The sequence below is a fragment of the Acomys russatus genome, chromosome 12 (assembly GCF_903995435.1).
Source record: "Acomys russatus chromosome 12, mAcoRus1.1, whole genome shotgun sequence".
NCBI lineage: Eukaryota > Metazoa > Chordata > Mammalia > Rodentia > Muridae > Acomys > Acomys russatus.
This window is the reverse complement of record NC_067148.1, coordinates 34,907,237-34,913,236: the sequence shown is the minus strand read 5'-3', so window position 1 is coordinate 34,913,236 and position 6,000 is coordinate 34,907,237. Positions and strand designations below refer to the sequence as shown.

General features: G+C 42.0%; 1 long non-coding RNA gene across 1 annotated transcript in view; it reads left to right on the top strand.

Annotated features, from left to right (window-relative positions):
• The first annotated feature begins 242 nt into the window (after positions 1–242).
• LOC127196465 (uncharacterized) overlaps positions 243–6,000 on the top strand; it is a 182,972-nt gene continuing 177,214 nt past the window's right edge. The window contains exon 1 of the long non-coding RNA XR_007831484.1: positions 243–346. This is a non-coding gene — a long non-coding RNA (uncharacterized LOC127196465). The remainder of the gene's footprint in view (positions 347–6,000) is intronic.

Sequence of the window (6,000 nt, the reverse complement as noted above, 5' to 3'; positions counted from 1 at the left end):
CTATAGAAAGAAGGGCAAGAGATTATGCAAAGATCCCGGGGAAAGGAATTAAAGGTAGAGGATTTATTTTCATTTTACTAGTTTCTTTTGTGTCTGTGTGTGTTTGCTTCTTCTGTGCGCTCACACCCTCGGAGCTCTGCACACCGAGGAAAGAAGTGGAGGGAGCCAAGCAAATTTCAAATTTCAAATAATTTCTTCAGAGATAAAAGAAAGAGGAAAATTAGTGTCTATCGATAATTTTTAGGAAAATGAAAAACTGTTCTTTGGTTGTAGAGGGCGGGGCGCAAAGGTACAAGCCTGACTGTGCTCGAATTTCTACGTAGTCTGTCCTTTCTAAAGGAGAGGGGTGAGTACCCAGCTGCATCTGGTCTTCTTCTATTCATTTCTTAATTCTAAAGGCGTTCTTGGTGGGGGGTGGGGGGCCCTGAACTAATGACAGCCTTCCCTAGCTTCGCCTTTGTTCCAGGATGGAAATTTAAAGGCAGAGCGTGCTGTGCTTCAGAACCAGGAGTAGGGAGGTGTGTGTTTGGGTGTGTGAGGAGGGGGAGGGGAGCACAAGCTGCTGGAGTCTGAAAGGACCATTCTTGAAAACTGGAAATTGGTGTTTTTCCTCCTGGCATCGGGGATTCTGGATTTTGTCAGCAGATTTAAAAAAGGTTTGGTTAGCAACAAGCTGGCCTGTAATAATTACTGTTTTTCTCCCTCTGTTGTAACCTCTTAGCATAAGGCATCCGGGACCCAGACCTTTTGAAACTGGCTGTGAAGCTTTTGTCAAGATGCAGACATAGACCCGCAGCCAAGCCCTACAAACACGCCACAAAATGGAGTGCATAGCTAAAGGACAATTTAAAAAAAAAATCATTTCCTAGGGTTTGAGGATTAGGCTATGAATGAAATTGATATGGCAAAACAACGGCAAAAAAACTAGAGTTCGGTGGTACAGAGTTTCAGGTGTGATACAGAAAAACAAATTAATATTAGCAGGGGACCAACTTAATATTAAAGATATATTTTTCTTTACAATGACCCGTGGGAGGGAATGACTGCAAGCTGAAATTGAAGCTTGTAGCCACGGTGAGGCGATGGAGAACAAAGCCTTTTATGGTAGCTACAGTGTGCCAAAGGGCCCTGTGTGTGAGCTGCAGGTATCAATCCAGTGGAAAAGCAGAGCACTGTCACCCTGTCATTTTACTGTGGGCCATTACGATGTTTTTGACAGTCAAAATAGATTGAATAAACAAAAGCCCTTTTAAAATGCTTTTGATTTTTGTGCCCACAAGGAAGATTACAGCCTAAGTGACAAAGACACTCCTTCAATTGAACCTAGTGCCTGTTATTTTTGGTAGAAAACCTTATGGATTTGCAAATCATTTTCAGTCATATCTCCCATGCACACAAGGATTCTGCCCCCAAGAAAAGGTGGAAGTCCTAGTAATAATTCAGCAACAAGATATTGTATTTGTCTTTATGTGGCAACATTAATTTCCTTGTGATTTTTTTTTCCTGATTGTCATAGCTTAAAATCTGCATTCATGATGTTGAGATTATCAGACCAGCTGTTTCATACTTGGTACATGCTGCTTGCCTGTGGTTCATTTAATTGTATTCTTTCATATTTTGCAGTTTGCTGTATCACTATTTAATATCCAAAGTGTTTAACCTCATAGGCGGGGGGAATTGTAGGACATATATCAAGGCATCTAGACAGTTAAAAATTTAGCTTCCCTTTAAAAGCCTACTAATTTTTCTTTGTCTCTCTCCTGTTTTAACTCCTCCCCTCCCCTGTAACCAAGCAAGCCCTTGCTTGCTGGCTGTCCTTGTCCTGTTTCCTGCTCCTACTTCTGTCTAGACTACCACAGGCGGAGCCAGCCTTTCCAGGAGGTTCGAATTTAGGACGTACTCACTCCACAGCATCATGCTTTCACCCTTTCTCTCTGACTTGTTTGCTGCACCTTCTCAGGGAGGAGGGAGAAAGAATGTGCTGAGAGAGCCTGACCCAGTGAAACTGGCACAGCCATGATCTCATGCTAGTAGGGTGCTCCAGTCTCATTGAGGGAGCCGGCATCCTCTCAATGGAAACCAAACTCCAGCAGCACACCCATGCCAGGCCAGCAGCCCTGCTCTTCCCGCAGCGGCCTGCTGCCAGCTTGCTCTGCTAAGGTTAAAGGCATAGTTTTCTCTTTTATGTATTTCTTGTCAGGGGTCTTGGATTTAGCCCTTGGAAATACACTGTCGGGGAAGTGAAACTTGGCACAGAACGTTCTAGGCCTGAAGGAACAATTTCATTCCCTGCCCCGCCCCCTTCCCATCCCCTGGTTTAAACTCCTGTATGCATTTTCTAAATTTTAGAATGAAGAAAGAAAAAAGTGCTTGTTTGGTAGATGTTTTTGCTATTTTCTTATGGCGCACATATATTTGTGTGTCACATTGCGCTTTACTGGTTGTTAGAGGACAGAAATGGTTTTACTTTTGCACTTTGGCATCTAAAATAAAAGTAAGTATTACATTTGCCTTGATGTACAACTGACAGCAAGTGTCTCTATCTTTAATTCATTAATGTCCTGGTCAGACAACCTAGGAAACTGATGCGGGGAGGGCGGATATCTTAGGGTGACTCTGAATGTTAAATTCTTTTCAATGCTTAACTTCCTCTTAACAGACTAAAATAAAGAACCAGAGATAAAGAAAACAGTCTCTGATCACTACTACCCCTTGATGCTAGGTCTGCTTTCTTGGGTAAAATGCTGATCTTTGAAGGCAGGTGTTTAGGAGCATTCATTGACTCTTGAGTCTGATCCCTATTAGTTACAGGTGTACATTAGCTCTTGCACTCTTATGCCATTATCTGGGTTTTATTTGTTCTTATCAATTTCTGATAGTTTCAGAAAATGATTAGTACCAGGTTGTCTCTCGTAAGCACTAAAAGCAAATACAGGCCTGCCAAGCGAGGTGGGATGTACGAAGGGCTGAACCCACAGGAGAGGGCCTATGGGAAAATCTGGGTGGGTGGTAGCAGAGAGGGAGGAGGGACAAAAGACAATTCTCAGCTGCTAGCATTTGTCCCCGTGGGGTGCAGATGAGATCTTGTGGACGTGGGTGGAGGTAGAAGAAATCTGTTTTGCTTTTCTACCTCAGTGCAATGTTGTATCCCTTCTCCTCCAGCATTGTTACTTTGAGCTTAAGGCTGTGGGTACTTCCTTGTTAAAATTATACAATATACTTATTGAAAGCAAGTTTGTAAAAGCTTAAAACAATGTGAGCACAATTAGTTGACTTTATGGGAAACATTTTGAAACTAACCTTTGAACTTTGAACTTTTACCATTCCTCTCCGAGAGATGAACTTTCCTATTTGTGGCAACATGTTCAGCTGTGATGTATTTTATTTACATGTTTTAGGGCAGTTGTTTGGCAGTTGGAACAGAAGAAAGAGCAGGATCCTTTTTCTGTCTGTTGTTAAGTTTATACACACAAGGGGGAGGTTTTAAAAAACGTTTTCTGTTACAACATGTAATAGAAGGGGAAATTCATATCTATCGATCTATCTGTCTATCCATTCATCCCTCCATCTACTGATCTATTCTATCTATTGTCTGTCTAATTCTGGAGATGTTAATAAGATTTTTAAGGCAACTTTTAATTAATTTATTTACTTTGGGACAGTGTATCCCAATGTAGCATAAATAGGCCTTGAGTTCTCACTGCAAGCTCAGAATCACTTTGATTTCTATTCTCCTTCCTCAGGCTCTTCCAGGGCTGGGTGACAGGAGTGTGTTGTGATACCTAGCTAAACTCAGTTTTTCATTTTTATTATTGAAAATAGATTGTTTTATCATACTATATACCCTGATTTTAGTTTCCCATCCTTCTTATACTCCTTGACATCTTCCTGCCATTCTGGATTCACTCCCTTGCTGTCACTCACTGGAAAGGAACAGGCTTCAAAGAGATAACAACCAAACATAACAAAATAATATGTAAAGAGATGAAGTGAAAGCTATCATATGAAAGTTGGACATGGCAACCCAACAAAAGCAAAAGAGTCCCAAGAGCAGGCACAAGAGTCAGAGACCTACTTGTTCTCACAGTCAGGAGTCTCATAAAAACACTAAGCTAACAGCTATACTATATACACAGAGGACCTGGTGCAGACTTGTGTAGGTATAGACTCATGCTTGCTGCTTCCTGCTCTGTGAGTTCATATGACCCTTGCTTAGTTGATTCAGAGAGCCTTGCAGTTCTGGTGTCCTCCATCCCCTCTGGCTCTTTCTGCCTTTTCTTCCTCAGGATTCTCTGAGCTCCGAGGAGGAGGGATTTGATGGAGACCTCCCATCTAGACGCACTCTTTCTTCATGTAATGTCTGGCTTTGAGTTTCTGTATCTGTTCTCACCTTTTGCAGGAGGAAGCCTCTCTGATCATGACTGGATGACGCACTGCTCTATGAATATTAGCAGAATGTCATTAAGAGTCATTTTACTAATACTTTTTTTTTTTAGACCACTACTGTTTGGTTTTACCATACGTCTCTAAGCTATTTGCTCTCTGCTTCTTGGTTTCCCAAGCAGTGTCAGGTGTAGGTTCCTTCTCTTGGAGTGGGTCTTAAGTCACATCAGACATTGGTTGACTATATTTCACAAGTTCTGTGCCACCAATGCCCTAGCATATATTGCAGGCAGGATAAATTGTAGGTAAATATTTTATGACTAGGTTGGTGTCCATATCTGGTAGCTTGAAGGGTACCTTGCCGTACCAAAAACCCAACCCAAACCCAAACCAAACCAAAACTAGACTGTAGGGATTAAGGGACTATCTAGGCACCAGCTTGACTTCACCATGTTCAATGAGTTGTGTCGATGTCGTCCTAGGCAATGCCAATGCTGTCAATCCTTTTCCTCATCAACAACCTGGGTTGTAGTGGAAATTTAATTCCGCATCATGGCTGCTCTGGCAAGGGATCACATCTAAAGACCTTCTAGTTCTATGTGATTCTGCAGGAATGCAGACACGCCCTTAGCACACGCCTTTGATCTCAGACAATGAAGATAAGGTTAGTTGATAGAAGGAAGAAGCCATGATGGAAAGTGATATCCAATTGAAGGGTATCCAAAGTGACAAGTCAGAGAAAGATTTGACAGAACGAGTCAGAGAAAGGATAGGCTCAACTCTCATGAGAACAGGACAGGAAAGAGAAGGCTGCTTAAGTGCAGCATGGAGAAAAAGAGGTTTGTTTTTGTTTTATCCTAGATTTTCTAACTGGGACAATTTTACAGAAAGAGGTTGCAGAGAGAACACGCCAGGCATAGGTGAAGATAAAACAAGCTAGAGAATGATAAGGAGCCAGACGATTAAGACATGTTACCACAATCAGTTGAATTAGTCAGCTTGGAGAGGACTTTAGGCCAGAAGAGCTGAGTTGAACCATCCAGTGAGAGTTCAGAAAGAGCTAGAAAGGGTTAGGGATGATTCTTTATCTCATTCCATCATCTGAGGAAGTAAAAACAACATTTACATTGGGTTGTTTTCATGGGATTCTTTTGGCTAACAACTCAGTTGAATGCAACCTAGTACCTCCCCTGGAAGCTTCACCTGGCAACAAGAGATGGTCAGTTGAGAATCCTCTTCCTCCATTACTACAAGTCCTCATTAAGATCACCTTTATCGATTCCAGGCCTTTCCCTGCACTAGGTTTCCACACCAAAGCCTACCAATCCCAGCTACCTCTGCCTACACTCTCTCTTTTCCCCTCATCTAACCTCCTACCTTATCCTCTGGCTCCCATTCCACCCGTTCCCAGTCTGTTCATAAAATCTATTCTATTTCCCCCTCCCAGGGAAATCCATGTGTCCCTCATACACCCCTCCTTGTTACCTAACCTCCTGAGTCTATGGATTGTAGCTTGGTTATCATTTACTTAACAGCTAATATTCACTTATAATTCACTTATAAGTGAACATATACCATATTTATCTTTCTAGGTTTGGGTTACCTCATTGGGGATGA